The sequence below is a fragment of the Hyperolius riggenbachi genome, chromosome 5, assembly GCF_040937935.1.
Source record: "Hyperolius riggenbachi isolate aHypRig1 chromosome 5, aHypRig1.pri, whole genome shotgun sequence".
Lineage (NCBI taxonomy): Eukaryota > Metazoa > Chordata > Amphibia > Anura > Hyperoliidae > Hyperolius > Hyperolius riggenbachi.
Window position 1 is genome coordinate 138,165,430 of NC_090650.1, and position 19,873 is coordinate 138,185,302.

Genomic DNA, 19,873 nt, shown 5'->3' on the forward strand with positions numbered 1-19,873 from the left:
AAACTAAAATATGCAACCTTTCTATTACTATAAAAGTTCTATTTATCACCCGTACTACACATAGAATTCATTATCTCTGTTTATTTTCACTTCAGGTTCACTTTAAAATATCTTACAAGTAATTAACAGCAAATGATGAGCCTTATGCTGACATTATCACAGAGTTATTGAATGGAACGAAATGGTAAGCAGAGCAGACAGAAGATTCTGAAGGGCAGCACTGGTTATTAACCCTTTACAGCTACTATATAATGACTGCATGGGTTTCCACACACGTGTTCCATAGAACATCTCTGCTAGACTCTCCTGCTTTTTCCCCCCTTCCTAAGATTTGCCTGTTCATCACTGTAATAATGCGGTGCTACAGGGTGACCTCCAGTTACCACACACCTTACAATGCAGGGGTGAAGGGAAGACACAGCAGATGCAGCGTTCTTTCATGACAGGAGAACCTCTATAATCAGCCAGAAATTATTATTGACCAGTAACCATTTCACAACCACTTTAACAAACTGCGATTAGGCCAAAAGCAGAACAGACACGAAGCATGATGTATATTAGTAATGAGGAGAGAACAAGCAGCATGTTTAAAAGGGTTCTTTTATGATCGTTATGATGGTATTGCTCACCAGCACAAGTGCAAAGTCTTAAGTGAGTCTCCTTTAGCCCAGGCTGTCCGAGCAGAATGCTTCCAATGGGAGGGCAGGGCCAGACCACCCTTACATGTGACCTTGACTGTCAGAAGCTTGTGTGGGAGTAGCTCTTGGAATATTTCTCAGAGTGCAGCTAGAATCATTGGGTCTCCCTCCCAAGCTCTATGCGAGCTGCTATAAATAGAGCCTCCTTGTGTAAAGTGAGAGGGACAGAAGCGTGCTGGATGGAGCATGCAGCCATGCCGGCCTATCTGCTGGCCAAACACCATTTTAAAACAAAAGACATTCATTAGGTGTCAAACAGGAAAGATGATTTTCTGTGGAATAATATGCCCCAACTGTAAAACAGAAGGATGTTCAAGAATGTCATTATGCAAAGAAAAAAGTGCCATGAGATGATGCTACTCAACAAAAAACATATTCATAGAGACAGATACAGAAAGACACACACTAACACACGTTAGGATTGTCAAATTGGTCTTTTTGACTTTGCTGGTGTCTGGATCAAACATGGTAAAATGTGTGTCTATAGTTGGGAGAAAGTTAGCAGACTAGAAGCATCAAAGTATCCTTGTTGGAGTAATACACCAAACTCCACCTCATACATGGTAAATACTATGCAGCTAGTGCAATTCATTCACCTGATCTGCATACTGGTTCAGGATCAGCAGCTCAGAAATTGTGATAAATGGTGAGCTCTCCTGGCATGCAAATCTAACCTAACCCAGGAATAAGAAATCATGTCAGCAAGTGAAAGCCACCAACTGCAAATCAATTAGTCAACAACTGTTATAATTTAGCAGTCGGGTATCTGATCAATTACTAGTGTTTTCCATTTGCTAGAAAGATTTTCCTTGCTGGGAGAGCATGAGTTTGCACATAAAAAATAAAAATAAAATCTCCTTACAAACTATTCAAAAAGTATTGGATACAGTGGAGCAGAAAAAAGTATAAAATAATTTTTCCATTTCAGTAAAAGGCCTGCTTTGACTTTCTAGACCTGCAGCATTATGTTTACATGCTGACAATTGTGTCTATTTAGGTTGAAGGCAGAATTTCTCCAAACGTTAACCCATTCGCGTTCCGTCATTTTCACTTGAGCAATGTTCACCTCCCATTCATTAGCCTATAACTTTATCACTACTTATCACAATGAACTGATCTATATCTTGTTTTTTCCGCCACCAATTAGGCTTTCTTTGGGGGTTACTTTTTGCTAAGAGCCACTTTACTGTAAATGCATTTTAACCGGAAGAATAAGAAAAAAAAACTGAAAAAAAATCATTATTTCTCAGTTTTCAGCCATTATAGTTTTAAAATAATACATGCCTCCATAATTAAAACTCACGTATTGTATTTGCCCATATGTCCCGGTTATTACACCGTTAAAATTATGTCCCTATCACAATGTATAATCAATATATGGAGGCGCCAGAAGAGTAAAAAGGTCAAATTTAAAATGATAAAATGGTGGGTGGCAATGGTGGACTTGCTAACTCAACAAGAAGCACAAGCACTGATTAAAGAGGAACTGTAACCACATATTCAACTCATCGCCAGCATGAAGCTGACATCCACTTTATGGGGGGAAACCAAGTCTTTCCAGGAAGAAGAAGCCAAAAAACACATTAAATAGAGTGTTAAGGTATAAGCCCCGCCCACCTAATAAAGTTGGTCCGCGGCTGCATATTAATTGAGCCTAGGACGAACAGCCATCTGGGAAGTAACAGTTGTGAAAAAAAAAAAAAAAAAAAAAAAAAAAAAAAGCTCACGTCATCTCCGCAGGACACTTCGTGCACACTGCAGAGGGAGAAGTGTACAGAGATAGCAGGGGCTGGCCGTGAGTGTGGCTCTCACTTCTCCGAGATCTCTTCGTGCTCCGGTGGTCAGCAGGAATTCCTCTGGTCGTCTCATCTCCCAGCCTCTCCCTGAAGGCTGCATCACCTTGCCCCTCCTGCTAGCAGAGTGTAATATATACACTGTATACCTTGCCCAGTGTTGTGCGTCGCTTCCCTCTGCTTAATTCTTCAGCTGTCATCAGAGCCGCTCAGTCAGTGTACTGAACTGTGAACTGTGTACTATGCTGCAGAGTGGAGCGACACAACACTGGACAAGGTATACAGGGAGTATAGCCTGCGTTTTGCAAGGAGGAGGGAGAGAGATGCTGCAGCCTTCAGGGGGGGGAGAGGGGCTTGCAGGTACATGATGGTCATGTAGAGAGGGGGGAGCTCCAGTGGTCAAATAATGCTCCCTAGGTGTAATGGGTGTATATCTATCTATCTATCTATATATATATAGGGGGTTAATGGGAAGCTTTAAGGAAGCCTGTTTTATACTTATCTGGGGCTTTCTCCTGCCTTGTTGAGGCCACTTCATCCCTCGCCATCTCACCTGGCCACTCCTGTCCCCCGTTTCACCAGCAGCACTTGCTCCCTCGTACCCGGAAGCAATCTCTGTCTGCCATGGGGGAGCACGGCCGGGCCACACATGCGCAGTGAAGCACAACTCAGCTAGAGTATCGGGCTGTCCAGGAGTGGCCCAGGGGAGAAGGTGAGGGATTGAGCGGCCTCAAGGGGGCTGGAGGAAGCCCCAGTTAAGTATAAAGCCTAACACGACTATCGTCTCAGGTACACTGTAAAGCCAGTAAGTATAAAAGATTTATACATACCTGGGGCTTCCTCTAGCCCCTCTGCACTGATCACTTCCATGCCGTCTTCCTCTGCCTTCTTGTTTGCATGCGCAGTGCGCCCCGACTCACTGAGCTAGCAGGACTGTTAATGGAAAAACAAGAAGGCGGAGGAAGATGGGGGGGAGGATGCTGGAGGAAGCCCCATGTATGTATACATTTTTTATACTTACTCGTCTCTGGTACACTTTAAAGAGAACCTGAAATAAAAATAAAAAGTCAAAATAACCATACACTGGTCATACTTGCCTCCTGTGTAGTCTACAGCTCAATCTCTTTCTCCACTCCTGCATCCCATTCATCCACTGTGATCAATGGAATTCATCCTTAATTTTAAAGATGGCCATTACCCCCTAACAGCTTCCTGGTCAGCACACTGTTAAATTGTAATATCACCCACTTGAGCCATAGGGAAACATGGACATTACCTTGCACATTCAGTAGTAACTGACAGCTGCTGATATATAACTGACAGCAACTGGTTTATTTCAGTTCTGACAAAATATTGTCAGAACTGGAAGGGATCACTGTAAGAAGAAAATGGTGAGCCTCTGAGAAGAACTGATAGTGAGATAAGTATGTAATATTAATTTGCAGCTACGCATGTGTTTATTTTAAATAATTTTACTCGCTTCAGGTTCCCTTTAAGTCAAAAACAAAACTCAGTTTAATTTTTTTATGGGGCTTCTTGCAGCACCCTGAAGTCATCCTGTGCCCGCGCTGTTCTTCCACGACCCTCCAGTCAGCATCAGTGACCCTTCTCAAAGTTGGTTAGTTGTGGCCGGTCACGAGGTACTACACATGCTTGGCCCTGGGCTGCATGCATTCTGATAGTAATGATTTTTCAGTACTGCACATGTGTTCTGTACTGCGCATGTGCAGAACGCTGCCGTGCACAGGAACGTGATGTGGCGCCTGGCCTGGAGCCATGCATACAGTTTATTGGAGGCCGATACAGCTGACGAGAGGATCGCGGACTGACAGCGTGGGCACAGGATGACTGGAGGAATACTGAGAGAAAACCAGGGTTTGAGGGAATACTCTAGTAAAGGATAGGAGACCACTAGACTGCAAGGGAAGACTTTGAAGGGGAACCACTAGACCAGTGTTTCTCAACATTGTATTAGTGTGTACCCCTTTTAAAACCCTGTACTCATCGAGTACCCCCTAGCATAGTAAACATGATCACAAGTACCCCTTGACAAATATATATTTAATCATAGTACATGATAATTGGTTCTAAACAATGTGCAAGCATTTATTATTGCTTTTAATTAGCTAAAATACTAATTTGATGTTGTTTAAATAAGAATTATAATTTTCTAAATCTCTAAATTTGTTATTCTTGGTTAAGTATATCTAGCCCGAGTACCCCCTGGACCCATCAGCAGTACCCCCTGGGGTACGTGTACCGCATGTTGAGAACCTAGGCACTAGACCACCAGAAAATACTGCCAATGAGAAAATCATAAGTGTATGAGCACTTTGACGCTATGCTGAAACTTGATACTAACTGTGTAGAAACAGACCTGATCTGCTTTCATTTTGCTTTCTCCTCCATGGGCCCTTTTCCATTACAAGCGCGATCGCAACTGCGCTGCATTTGTGATCGCACATGCTGCTTTATCCACTTGCCTCATTTGCACTGTTGGGATTGGAGCACGATTGCAATGAGAATCACGCAAGGCGACAACTGCATTCTGGGAAAAAATGGGAGCACTAGTGGGAAATGAGCACTGCGATTTATATGTACATCGTGGTGCTCTCGCAATCAGTCAAAATCACAGCCAGTGGAAAAGGGCCCAGCCCATTACAATAAATCACCCTTTTTTCCATACATTTACCCTTTTACTTACTAAAACTGCTTTACAACAACCATTCAATTTCGTTTGTATATATAAACAAACAAATTTTAGCCTCCTTCAGCTAGTTCTGAACTTCTTCCACACATACATTGGGCGCCTTCAGATGACATCAGTCAGTTAAAGAAGAAAAAGGGGTTACAGCCTAGTATAACAGTTACAACTGCTGGAAGGAAGAAAAAAAAAAACCGTTACTCTGCCAGGAGTAAAAATGGTTCGTCTCATCACTCTCTAGGAGTCCGTTTTTTTTTGTTTTTTTTTTCTGTTTACAGTTCCTCTTTAAGTATAATATAGTATAGAAATAATTTAATTATTACTCCTCATAGAGAACAAAAATATTTGCAACGCGTTTCACGGATCCCAAGTCCGCTTCCTCAGGCAAAGAAAAATATATACACAGGCAGGAGCAGCGGAGGCGCCACTCGTGTCTGCACAGCTACACTGTTGCTCCTACCTGTGTATATATTTTTCTTTGCCTGAGGAAGCGGACTTGGGATCCGTGAAACGCGTTGCAAATATTTTTGTTCTCTATGAGGAGTAATAATTAAATTATTTCTATACTATATTATACTTAATCAGTGCTTGTGCTTCTTGTTGAGTGAGCAAGTCCACCAATGCCACCCACCATTTTATCATTTTAAATTTGACCTTTTTACTCTTCTGGCGCCTCCATATATTGATTACACATTGATCCACCTGGTGGATGGGTGTTGACACCCCCCCCCCCCCCTTTTTTTCTTCTACGGAGAGCGACTTCTTAACCTGAGCGAGGACAGGTCTAATCTCCTCGACTGCGATTGAAGTGGTTGCCCCTACTGGCAACCCAGACTTGTGAGTATAATCACATTGCTTTACATTTTATGCTAGTCATAAAAACGATAACGCACTATTGGGGGCTCTCGATCTCTCACTTTCTTTCTTGTTACCTATCACAATGTATGGCGACAATATTTTATTTCGAAATAAAGGTGCATTTTTTCCGTTTTGCATCTATCACTATTTACAAGTTTAAAATAAAATATAGAAATATTTCATCTTTACATTGATATTTAAAAAGTTTAGACCCTTAGGTAAATATTTACATGTTTTTTTTTTATTGTAATGTTTTTTGTTTTTGTTTTTATATTAAACATTTTATTTGGGTATTTTTGGGAGGGTGGGATGTAAACCATATTTTTTTAATGTAATTGTGTGTTAATTTAAATTTTTTTCACTTTTAGTTGTAGTTTAACTTTTTGGCCACAAGATGGCGGCCATACGTTTGTTTACATGACGTCACTCTAAGCGTAACACACGCTTAGAGTGACGCATCCAGGAGGGAACAGCCAGAAAAGGCGCAGCTTCCGAGAGAAGCTGTCGCTTTTTCAGCAGGGAAGAGGAATCAGTGACCGGGCACCATAGCCCGATTCACTGATTGCCTGGCTAACGAACCGCGGGCCGGGAGTGCGCGTGCACGTGCGCGATCGGCCTCGGGAGCGCGCAGTAGCGTGCATGGTTCCTGGACGTAGTTTCTACATCCAGGAACCAAAATAGGTTAAAAAAAAAAAAGTGAAACAGACTAGTGGATAGTTGGTATGATCTTGCAGCTCTGGACTTCAGCACCACAGCATATAGTCCTGATTAACGAATGATGGGGACTGTGGGTTAGTTCTTAACCTGAATCTGTTCTCAAGTCAGAATACTGTTCCACCTTTGTCTCCTGGGCCTACTTTGTGCCACCTATGCCCCCCTGTGCCTCAACTTTTCCTCTGTGCACATCGTGTCCCACTGTGCGCCACCCTGCTGTCCCCCTGCGCTACCTCTTCCCCCCTTCTGTGCTCCTTCAGCCTTGCAGAGCTCCCCAAAGCAGAATCCGTGCGTACATAACTTTCCAGCTGGAGTCCAGCACTGCGCCTCTATCCACTCTGCCTCCTGCGCCCTCTAGTGCCAGTCTTCTTCACCTCACCTGACATATAGTAAGAGATGCTGGGTACCAGAGCAAGCAGGAGGTAGAGAGGAGAACACACAGCATTAGACTCAGCTGGGAGGCGAGATAATCACTGCTTGTGCTCTGTCATCCAATAATGGCCTTCCTTGGTAACAAGTTGGCATTTCAATCAGAACTTAAATATTCCTGGCTCCATGAAAGCTACCTGGCTTTCATGCATTCATTAGGCAAAAGTGTAGGTTATCCTTATAAGGAGAGGGAACCAAAAACAATTACCAGTAAACTTGGACAATGATCTAACACTTCTCCACTCAACACTATCAAAATGATAAACAAAACCAACAAACAAAACAAGGAAAACATGAACATTTTTAGCACACTGTTTTATTATCATCTGTACTTACAAAAACAAGCAGAACCAGGATGTCCACAACTTGATCCCGTCAAATGTTAGTTGATACCTTAAAAATAAAGAGTTAAAAAATATTGTCACTCTGGTGGACTGTAAATAATTGAAGCAACATAAATGTTTGAAGCTAAATATTGCTGATATATGCCTTAATCAAACCTGAACTGAAAATTAACTTATGAGATAATTAATTGTATGTGTAGTAATAATGGTAGATTAAACCTTTCATGGAGTCCACTCATACATCTTATTCTCAGTTTAAGACACACATGTCAAACTCTGGCCCACAGGGCAAATCTAGCCTGCAGAACCATCACATTTGACCTGCAAGTGCTTTCCCCACTTCACATTATGTTTGGCCCACTCTAGACCACCAGGGAAGGTATACTGGAGGTGAAGCCCTAGTTCACCAAGGAAGCCATATGAAGGAGGGAGGGAAAAAGCACTAGACACCAGGGAACTGTATAGGGGAGAGAGGGGGTCAGTATACACAAGGAAATGGTATAGAGCAGGGAGGGGACATTAGACACCAGGGGACTTTATAAGGGAGGGAGGTGGCCTCTAGACAGCGGTTGGCCCACACACCTGAAACAAGCGTGTGGCTAATCCAGTCAGAAACACATCTGATCTGCATGCTTTGCAAGGTTTGTGACTAAAAGCACTATAGGCAGAAAATCAGCAGGTCAGACAAGCAAATTGCATTGTTAGAAATAAAATAAATGTGTCAGCCTCCATATCCCTTCTCAGTACAGATGTACTTTAATCTAACCTGAGCACAGCAAGTGGTCTAAAGGAAAGATGGGTTAATATTACAAGAAGAAGAAAAAAAATATGTAGATTTAGGTTTAAGATTTAAATGCAATTTTTTAAATTTGTCATATGTAACTAGTATATATGTGTGCCCTGGTTTGTAAACTGTGTCAGTGTTATGGGTGTTGTCTACATTTCTGGTTAAAGCACAATCATTTAATCACCCCACCAAGAAACAAGAAATGCATTTATTCCCATGGAGACAAACTTATTATACAACACTGTTAAAACACAGGGGGGGGGGGGGTGTTAAGTGAATTGGAAGAATTGCTGGGGGGGGGGGAGCAGTCCCCTCAGCTTAACACACTGCAGAATGGCACTACTTATTTCAGCTTGCTTACATGGAAATAAATACAATAAGTGCAAAATAGGAAAAAGCTTCTATTTTTTAATCACTCATTCAGTAGCATTGGGAGTTGCTGCAAACATTTGAGCACACTTGCGCAGATCTGTTTATTTTTTGGATTTGGCAGTCTACAACAATGTGTTGCTGAAAAATGCGCAGAAGCGTGCAAGTGCACTCGAGAATGACCAGTGGTTGCAATTATTGTTGCACACCAAAGTTGCACCAAATACGAAACACAGCTTTTGCCACACACAAATATATTATTGGATCCTTTTTTCAATAAATGCATGTGCAAATATAATGTTTAATGTTTTCTTCATCTGCTTCCAGAATTTTTGTTTGAAAATCAGATGATGTTTTAAGTCACATTTGTATAAAATTATAGAACACTTTAAAGCGTTGACAAACTTTCAAGAACCAGTGTAGTTATGTGGAGAAAATCTGCCCTCACGCAAGATTCCTCATAGAACAAAAGAAGGCTTTATGTGAATATACACTGCTATAAGGAAGATTAAATTCCAAAATTTAAAAAGGATCAAGAAGAAAATTGGTCCATCAAAATTCAAAGAATTTCACATCTGCAGAACTCAAAATACCAGCACTGTAAAAATAATTGCACCCAGGTCTATACATGTTCAGTAGACAGAAGGCATTTGTCATTAATGAAATAGGTGACCATGCTAGATGGTTATTCTTCCAATTCTGCTGCCAACTTGCACTGAATGACCAATCCCTGTGATGCAGCGGTACAAAACTCCCTCACTTACTGCCAGTCTGCCACACAAATATGAAGAGCATAGACAACCAGCCAGACACAGTAGCTCAACTGTCCTTCCCTTAGATCCCATAATAAGATTGGGCAGGATATGGTGCCAATCTTTTAAAATTGTATCCACTTCTCATGGGTCTCAGAACGACTTATGACACATGCACCCGCCCACTTTCCACTATATCCAGATACAGAATACCGAAAGGGCCAGAAGACAGGTTTACTATAACAGACGTTTTATTAAATCAGTGTTTACTATATAGCAAGCATTACTCCAATATACTTATAACGGGGCTTGGTTGGGACCTGGACACTTAGTTTACTATACCCAGATGTTTACTATAACAAAATTATACTGTAGGAACCAAAAATTGGACAATATAAAATTACACTACATTTAAAGGAGACCAAATGACACAGAGCCTAACATATTTCATGCAACATTATGTATGCACTAGACACTCATGGATGAACTAGAAGTGTATTGTAATTATCAGTTGTGCTGATTTCAGGCTACAAGGTCCAAGGCAATGTTCCTGGACTTCAACAGAGCACCCCGATGAGTGGTGACGGGATGTTGCAGGAGTGGTACTTTGAGTCCCTTATTAAAGCACTACTTCAGCCTCAAACAACTTACCACTCACACTTGTTCATCTATACCAAGTCCCCCTTCAACCACTTTAGATTGGTCCTTATTTGGTTGCCCATATGACAAAGTGTGGCTCAAATTATGATCCAAGTAGTCAGTCCAGCAAATGCTGAGGCAAGAAAAGCTCATGGGTTAACAGACAGTCCAAAGGTCAAAGGCAGGTGGTAAAATAAAAAACCCACTGTAAAAAATTGTCACTATATGCACTACAACACGTCCAGTTTAATGTATGCATTCCTCATTCCTGTTAACGTGTGTTGTATGCTGTATTTGTGTACATGGGTATGCATTTTGTGTGTGTAAACATGGTTATGCTTTATATAATGTGCATTCATCGACATTCCAGCACTACTGTATACATTAGCATACACATCATTTGTGTAGGTGCTATACTTTGTTATGAACTCATAGGTTAAATGACAAATGCAAAAGCTATACGTCACCATGGAAATGCTCTGTGTCCATTACATAACAGTGCAGTGTTTGTCAACACAAAGATTTGAAAGGGAACTTTAAGTGACAGAAATACAGAGGCTGCCATTGTCACTCCCTTATGCAGAGCTTAAAGTGCCCTGAAACTCAGCATTTCTTCTTTGCTCTAAAATATTTTTTTTACAGCCTTAAACCTACTATCACAAAAAAAAATGTAGCAGAACAGCATTCAAACAGTAAAACACAGCCCTCTGGATGCAGATCACAAGCTGAAGGAGCTTTCCACTGATGAACAAAGGAGAGAACATTATATTTTGTTTACATTCCTCTGTTGCTACAATTAGTTATAGCCAGCCATGTGCTGAAACTGAACTGTACTGAGCTGACAAGCAGAGACAGATGAGAAATGTATTACTTGATAGCTGCTGTATTTATATATTAGAATCTATTAATGTAACGCAATGGCAGCTTTCAGAGCAGATAAACTGTACTTTGAGAACTTGTGCACAAAAGTAAATATGTAACTGAATGGGTAGTAATAAAAGTAGGAAAACACATTTTTAATGAATGTTTTGTTGGGAGTTTTATTCCACTTTAAGTGCTGGTTTACACAGGCAACTGCTGACTTCTGCGCTTGTCATTTACTGCCATGATCCGCCGCGTCCCACACTAAGATAAATGGCAGCATTCATCTCAATGTGTTTACCACTGACTGCACAAGCGTAGTAAATCAAAATTTTCAGAGATGCTGAATGTAGCTTCTAGCATCGGCTGCATTTACAGTTTTGAATTCCCCAAAGGGATCAAAACAACGGGAAACACCAAACGCTTCTGCTCGTTAGCAGAAAAGGACCTGGCCATATGAATGAACTGTCCCTTGGACTTTAGTTTTTGAGTCACACACCTGCAACAAGGATGCAGCCAGTGGAGAAACACCATAGTCAAAATCATCTGATCTGCATGCTCATTCTGGGCCAGTGACATAAAATATTAGAGGCAGAGCATCAGCATAGAAGTCAGGCATTGTTTACAAGGTAATAAAGATGGCAAGTCTTCACATTCCTACCACTTCAGGTTGTCTTAGACAAACTCAAAAGTAGCCATACACTGGTCGATTTGCCATCAGATTCGACCAACAGATAGATCCCTCTCTGATCGAATCTGATCAGAGAGGGATCGTATGGCTACCTTTACTGCAAACAGATTGTGAACCGATTTCAGCCTGAAACCGTTCACAATCTGTTGTGGTGGTGGTGCTGCTGCCACCGCTCCCCCCGCCCGCATACATTACCTGCTCCGCCAGCGCGACTCCAGTCCCCAGGTCATCGCTGCTCAGTCTCCGTTCTGGTCTCCAGGTCCAGCATGCTTTACTTCTTCCTGCCCGGCAGGAAGTTTAAACAGTAGAGCGCCCTCTACTGTTTAAACTTCCTGCCGGGCAGGAGGAGCTGAAGCATGCCGGAGACCAGCGCGGAGACGGAGCAGCGGTGACCGGGGGTAGTCGCGCCGGCGGAGCAGGTAATGTATTGCCGCTCTATTGCATCGGTCGTCGGGCACTCGAACGCCGCTAGCGACGCGCTCCGTACCCGCGGGCGATCGACGGTAATTTTCCGCACGGAGCGATCGACGGGATCGGACGAAATGGATCGAAATTCGGTGTTGCCAGGGCTGTGGAGCAATTGTGGGTACCTGGAGTCAGAGTCGGTGGTTTCGTGAACTGAGGAGTCAGGGTTGGATGATTGTAGTACCAACTCATATAGAATCATATAGAACAAAAATGGAAACTCAAGAGTGCATTACACATCAACTGTGCAATGCATTAAAATAAAACCAACCATTAATGTGAATGGGCTCAAATAATGATGGATGTATAGTACAAAAATTGTACAGTTACAAAGTATACCCGTAGGTTTGGCAAACTACACAACAAAGCAGAAAAACGGATGCGTTGCTTTTTTATTTGTCCTCGCATGTCAACAATGTAGCAGGATACAGGCTTTCCTGATTACATTCAGTCACCAGGGATGGGAAGATGGGGTAAGCCACTCAGCAGGAAACCAAGAAAAAATAATCTACAAACATCACAGTAAGTAGCTAAAGCTGCAAGCCACATGAACATTATTAGTTTCCACAGTAATTGACATTTACTAAGGTATCTTGGGGAAAAAATAATTGCTGAAAATAACTACAAAATCCGTCCCAGTGACTTCACTTTTTTTCCACTGCAGTAAAGCAGCAAAGCTTGGTCATCAACTCAACCAATTCATACCTCGCCTTTTAGTAGGACAGTTGGAGACATTACCTCACGAATGAGTCATTACTCCACCCTCTTCTCCTGTAAGCAAGCGAGCAGGATACTCATACAATAGCACTGTGCAGTAATGCTGGGAATACACCATGATATTTTTTTGGGCAGATAAATGGTTCGATAAATAATTTCCAACAGGTCCGATCTGATTTTGATTGTTTTTATGATTGATTTCTCATAGAAGTGAAAGGAAATAGATTAAAAAAAAATCAATCAGAAAAACGATTGGACAGTAAATTTTCTAAAAAAAAATCTCATCGTACATTCCCAGCATTAGACTTATTGTACTGTACTGGTCCTGAATCTTTCAGTCTGAGGGCTCTTTTCCACTAGTTTTTTTAAACAAGCAGATCGCCAGCGTTTTGCCGATTACTAGTGCACTGTGATTTACATGTATATTACGGTGCACTTTTTCCATTACCACGTTTCGATATTTCACTAATCACAATCGTTGGGCTGCATGATTATTGAGTGCGATCGCATTTTGCTTCCGTCGGTTCATGTCGAGCAGAAAGAGAAGCTATTGCGAGCGCAAACTCATTTACGACTGCACTTGTAAGTGAAAGAGGAGCCTCAGTCACGTTATGCAAGAGAGTAAACCTACCTATCATAAAGACACATTAAGGTATGTCTAATAATTGCATTTAAAGAAATTAAACCAGAACTGATTACATGATTAAAATTACATGATTGCACTGCATGAGAAGGCAAAATGCGGGCTTAGATAATGAAGAAGCTGGAGATAAGGCAGTAGAGGGTAGACAGCATTTGTGAAGCTGCGCATAAGCCAAAGATGAGTTAACAGTAGCTAACATGAGGTCAGTGTCATATTCCTATATGGCGTGGAGGTTCAAGCGAGTTCATTCAACAGATCAGAAGCAGTAGCATTATGCTTAGTATTCCGGCACTCCACTCCTGTTTTCTAAAGAACAAGAGTTCACTTCCAGGTCAATACCTCTTCAAAAAACGGAGTTTTCAGTATGAAAAGTGTCAGATTTCTAATGAATTCTTATTGTGAGACTTCAAAGTATGTAAAGCTCAAGTAATTCGTTTTGCAGGATAATCTTCCTCCCAAAACTTTCTACTAGGAAATGTAAGACCTTTTCACAGCTCAAAAACAGATAAATCTCAAATGTATAAGAGATCTCCCTTTTTAAATGTATTTCTTCTGTTCTAGATCACTGAAAGTGCAATGCTGGTGGTTCAACAGAAATGTGAGTTCTTGAAAAATCCCACTAAACAGCAGAATCATAATAAAATTTCAAATATCCTCAGCCAAATAATAAATAAAAAAAAAAAAAAAAAAAAAAAAAAAAAAAATCAGTTTAACTTACCTGGGGCTTCTTGCAGCCTCATGGAGTCATCCTGTGCCCACGCCATCATTCAGAAACCATATGGCCAGCAGCGGCGACACCTGCAAAGCTGGCCGGCCACACACCGCCTCACCATGTCCGCATTGCCAACAGCGCTCTGGCGAAAATCGCTACTGTGCGTGCAGCAGAGTGCTCCCAGCAGTAGCAGAGCAAACAGGATGCATAGTAGCCTCCATCTGGTGGCGACCAACCAGCTTTCAGGGGGAGAATCTTGGGTAATCTCGGCACAGGATAACTCCAGGGAGCTGCAAGAAGCTCCAGGTAAGTTAAACTGTGTCTCCCCCCCCCCCCCCCCCCCCCTAATTTCACTTCAGTAACCCTTTAATGGACATATATATCCATCCATAAAAACATGCTGTGAACAGTATAAACGTGCATACACATCAATACTCTCCCGCACTGTATACTAGACCCTTAGACCCTTGCTTGACACATTTTGGCAAGTTACAGGAAAAAAAGAAGTTTTAAGAATAAATGTTATCACTTTTTGCACAGAAATCCTGGGAAAATTGAACGCCAGGGAGGTTAAAGGGGCACTACAGCGAAAAGTTGTAAAATTTAAAATATGTGCAAACACATCCAAATAAGTGCAAACGCATACAAATAAGAAGTAAAAAATGTTTACAGAGTAAAATGAGCCATACATTTATTTTCTCCTATGTAGCTATCACTTACAGTAGGTAGTAAAAAAATCTGACAGAAGTGACAGGTTTTGGACTAATCAATCTCTTCATAGGGGATTCTCAGGGATTTATTTATTTTCAAAAGCACTTAGTGAATGGCAGTTGCTCTGTCCAACTGCCAAAAAACTGTGTAGCAAGCAGGGAAGCTGGCCAGCATCATTGTTTAAATCCTACTTAGAGAATAGCTTTATAGAGAATAAAATCCTTGCTGAGAATCCCCTATGAAGAGATGGACTAGTCCAAAACCTGTCGTTTCTGTCTACTACCTACTCTCTTTAAAGAGAACCTGTACTGAGTAAAAATATTTAAAATAAACACATGGGGTAACTTCAAATGAACATTGCATAGTTACCTTGCCATCAGTTCCTCTCAGAAGCTCACCATTTTCTTCTGACAATGATCCCTTCCAGTTCTGACAATATTTTGTCAGATCTGAAATATATCAGTTGCTGTCAGTAAAAGATCAGTTGCTGTCAGTTATAGCTGAGAGGAAAACTAATGTACTAGGGTAATGTCCATGTTTCCCTATGGCTCAAGTGGGCGATGTTACAGTTTAACTGTGTGCTGACCAGAAAGCTGTTATGGGTAAAGGCCATTTTCAAAATGGAGGATGGAAAATTCCCTTGATCACAGTGAACAAATAGGACGCGGGACAGGAGAAAGACACTGAGGAGTAGACTACATGGAAGGTAAGTGTGACCTGTGTATGCTTATTTTGACTTTTAATTTTCAGTTCAGGTTTTCTTTAAAGAGGAACTCCAGTGAAAATAATGTAGTAAAAAAGTGCTTCATTTTTTACCATAATTATGTATAAATGATTTAGTCAGTGTTTGCTCATTGTAAAATCTTTCCTCTCCCCGATTTACATTCTGACATTACATGGTGACATTTTTAGGGTGCGTTTTCACTTGTGCGGCGCTATATGCTCGCAGAAAACGCGTCAACTAATCCGCATACGGTTGTGGATTCGTTGACATTTTCATGCGGCTTTTCACGTGGAATCGTTCACGATTTTAACAATGCGATTTTAACCATGTCAATGCCGGCAAACATTGACATGGGTTTTTAAACGAAATCGCATGCGGAAACGCCGGGAAAACCGCAAGATTCAAGTGCTTGCGGTTTTTCCATTTTAGTTACATGACCGATGATTCGCGTGCGGGTGTGCGGCGTGCGAATTCTGACAGCTCTGCTGTGCAGATCTTTTCTGCAGAGCGAGCCGCACAGAATTCCTGACAAGTGGAAACGGCGCCATCCACTTGTATTGGTTGAGCGAATCTGCATGCAGATTCGCTCTAGTGGAAACGTACCCTTACTGTGGGCAGGTTATGTAGCTGCTCCTAGCTGTTTTGGCTGTTAGAGACAGCTGTAAACAGCCATTTCCTGTCTGTGAACATTGTTACATTGTGGCAGTTTGCCCAGAGTACCGCAGTCCCAGAGCTTCTTGTGGGAGGGGTTTCAGCACAAAATCAGTCATACAGCGCCCCCTGATGGTCTGTTTGTGAAATGCAATAGATTTCTCATGTAAAAGGGGGTATCAGCTACTGATTGGGATAAAGTTCAATTCTAGGTTGGAGTTTCTCTTTAAGAAAACACTGGCCCTTTAGTAGTCGTGCCAAAGGATTGCATGATTGGGGTTCTTTTTATCTATAATCTATTCCTCCTCTTCCCTTTATTTCCCTGCCAGCTTCTTATCTGAAACATAATCCCCTACTCACTTGTGTTTACAAGCAAGGCTGAGGCGACTCAGTGATTGGAGGAGACAAGAAAAAAAAGTAAAGGGCAGAAATGACATCACGAGTTAGCCTTAACTGTGGGCAAAAGACATGGCCCCCACCAGGAACAGAATTCTCGTAATTTACTATATAACATTCACTGAAATCAAAATGTGGACAGTATAATACATGCGTTATGTAAGTAGATCAAGTATTTATCTACTTATATATATGTTTTTTTTCCCTGGCATAGTATGGCCAATCCTACTGCTTTAAAGCTCTAGCAGGTATTGGACTATTCTACTTACTCATAGGGGATTCTCAGGAATTCTTTCATTTTCAAAATCATTCCCTGGATGACAGTGGCACAAAGCAACTGCCAGAATAATGGCACACAAGTAAGCAGAATTTCTAGCATCTATATATGGGAGCTTTCCAGGGAGTGCTTTTAAAAATAAGAATAAAGGAAACAAAGATGAGGAAACAAAGAGAAACAGTTACAAAGGACTAAACTTTATCCCAATCAGTAGCTGATACCCCCTCCAGGTCGCTCTGTACTGCGCCTGCACGAGCGGCGCTGTCAATCACTGCCACGTGGGCCGGAGCGGACTGCGCAGGCGCAGTAGTACTGCGCCTGTGCAGTCCGCTCCGGCCCACATGGTGGTGATCAACAGCGCGGCTCGCGCAGTACAGAGCAACCTGGAGGTCGCTCTGACGTCATCGCCGGGGATCGGGACGGACCTGCGGCAAACGGCTGCGGGCAGAGCTGCGGCGAGGGACGTCCTGGGAGCTTTGAGCAAGCCCCTGGTAAGTACCACTTATTTTACTATTTCTCCCCTGATGACTCCTTTAATATGTCTTGTAGGCGAAGCACAGCTGTGCACGATTGGGCTTTTCTTTTTTCCTACATTCCATTGCTATGCATAGAAAGCAAAAAATTATTTGAGGGAAAAAATACCACACAATTAACGTCTAGTTTGTCTTGGAAAACAAAACGATATATATATCTAATTTTCGTGTCATAAGCACGGATAAAGTTATTGCTGATTAAATAGGCGCATAGCTAAAATGTCAAAACTTTGTTGGTCCATAAGGGGGAAACAAAGTCTGCATGCGAAGTGGTTAAAGAGCATTATACGCCGACACAATGGATTTCAGCTACAGTGGTAGTAAACACCAGCGCTTTCCTCAGCACTATCTTTCCGCTACAGAATTCCCCCACCGCTACTACATCGGCTTAAATTTCCTAATTTAGCATCAGCGCCTATTTCTTCATGCCTCGACCAAATAACTAGCTTGAACATTGCCTACCCATTTTATAGTTAACCAGAGATAACTGGCCCACTTCTTAAACCCCTGAACCACTCCTAGAATGCTTGTAGCCTGCCCAATCCAATGTCCTTGTCTCAATGATGATGCTCTCAGCTGACACAGCAAGTCTTAATCAGCACCACCATCTGTGCCATCCCAACCTGAAACCTTAATTAACTGCCAAGCAAAGAGAACTGTGGTAAAGCAGAATGCATGTGCTCCGCTAGAGCTTCCCAATAGGTATGTATCAATAAAAGGCAGAGAGGGCAGGAAGCGCAAATTAAAATGGATCACAAGCCGGATTGTGACTCTAAAGCCCCATACACACTCTCAGCAGTAGATTAAGGGTTTTAACAACTTTTCTTGTGAAAAACCTAAAAAAATCTCTTGCTATTGTGCAACCAGCTGGTAAGGCTGATAAGAAGTTAATTCAACATTTGGATTGACTTCTTACCAGCTGCTTGAATAGAAAGAGATTTTTTTTTAGGTGTTTCACAAGAAAAGTTGTGAGAGCCTAAAAGACAGCTGTTGAGTGTGTGTATGGGGCTTGAGGCATTCTGTTTGAAAGTCTGCAGTAACCAAGCAAACACTATTATTATCTATACTCTACCCAACTTTTTATTTGGCGTGGTTAATTCATAAACGCTGAAGAACTGGTTTTATATGATTTAGAAATGAAATAATCTATTTGACGTAAATACTGAATTATAAGAAGACAATATTTTCATTCCATTTGGGACATTCTGTATGTTTCTCTGTATTGCTAAGACCAGTGGTATGTTTTGTAAGTGAATGGCCCTGGTACACAAACAATGATTTACTAAATCACACTGAAGTCCTGTGAAAGTAGCTGACAAAGCAGAGGAAGCCAATTAAGGGAATTAACCTTTTCATTCTTATAAGAGGCTAAAAAGACAGCTTAGTTCCCAGCAAGGTTTTACTAAGAGCTGCACATCTTGGAATGAGGAATTCCATTGAGCTAATTTATTATGTACTGTTGCTAAAAACAGCCTTATAGAATAAAGGAGTGCGCCATACACAGTGAAAACTTTAGAGCTAGCAGAACAAAAGTAGATTTCCCAATTACATGGCAAGAGATCCACTCATCCTCAAAATGCAGACCTCTGTGCAGAAACAGGAACACCACAAACAGTGGCCATGAACAGGGAAAGCTTCAAACAGCAACACTGCAGTAGTTGGCATCTCACCTGCGTGTTCAGGCTTCCGGCTTGTCGAATGACTGTCCATATGTCGTTTGTTTTGTTGTACCAAAGGGAGGGCTTGGCCATTAACCCACACCCAGTGTTACCACTACCACAATTTTACAGCGATATGTCAAATGTACTACGAAAATTGTGCAGCCCAGTGATTGCAATTTGGTAAAAATCTTATTACATTAGTGGAAAAACAGCACCGCAGTTTACAGGTTATTCGCAGTACAGTCGTGATCGGCAAAACGCAAGTGATCCGCAGCTAGTGGAAAAGCACCCTTAAAAGTATTATACAGGTCAACATAGCTGATGATTTTTCAAGGTATAACAAATAGCAATACTTCAAGCCAAAATGTAAAAATTTGGGTTTAAATGGAGCAGACCTAATATTGACATTAGTATTCAAAATACATCACATTCATTGTAACATTGTTTCACAAGTTTCTTGAGCTTTCCTACAACATGAAGAGTAGCATGTAGCGCCATGTGATGTTATGACTGCTACATTGTAACCTTAATTTGCATATTTTAACTTGAAGCATTGTGGACTAGGAGCAGCTTATTGAACTGTATTTTAGGCTTTATTTGTATAACAAATAGTAAGCTGCTTGATCAAGAACTACTTCTGTAATACTCACTCCCAATACCAATCAGCTCTGCACCTGTAGGCCCGACACTGTAACCCAACTGTATGGAAAGTCACCTTATGCCTATAGGTAGGTCAGGGGAGAA

At 41.6% G+C, this 19,873-nt stretch overlaps 1 protein-coding gene across 6 annotated transcripts in view; it reads right to left on the reverse strand.

Moving 5' to 3' along the window:
* Window positions 1–19,873, reverse strand: part of TRAK1 (trafficking kinesin protein 1) — a 318,154-nt gene that overhangs the window by 257,569 nt on the left and 40,712 nt on the right. For 4 of the 6 annotated variants that reach the window (XM_068236308.1, XM_068236307.1, XM_068236306.1 and 1 more), the window contains exons 1-2: window positions 14,897–14,915; window positions 7,533–7,589 (exon numbers count right to left, since the gene is read on the reverse strand). The gene's annotated coding sequence lies outside the window, so the exon portion shown is untranslated. Of the gene's footprint in view, window positions 1–629; window positions 726–7,532; window positions 7,590–14,896; window positions 14,916–19,873 lie in introns of those variants that run through there. The other 2 variants (XM_068236310.1, XM_068236312.1) reach the window with 2 other exon arrangements.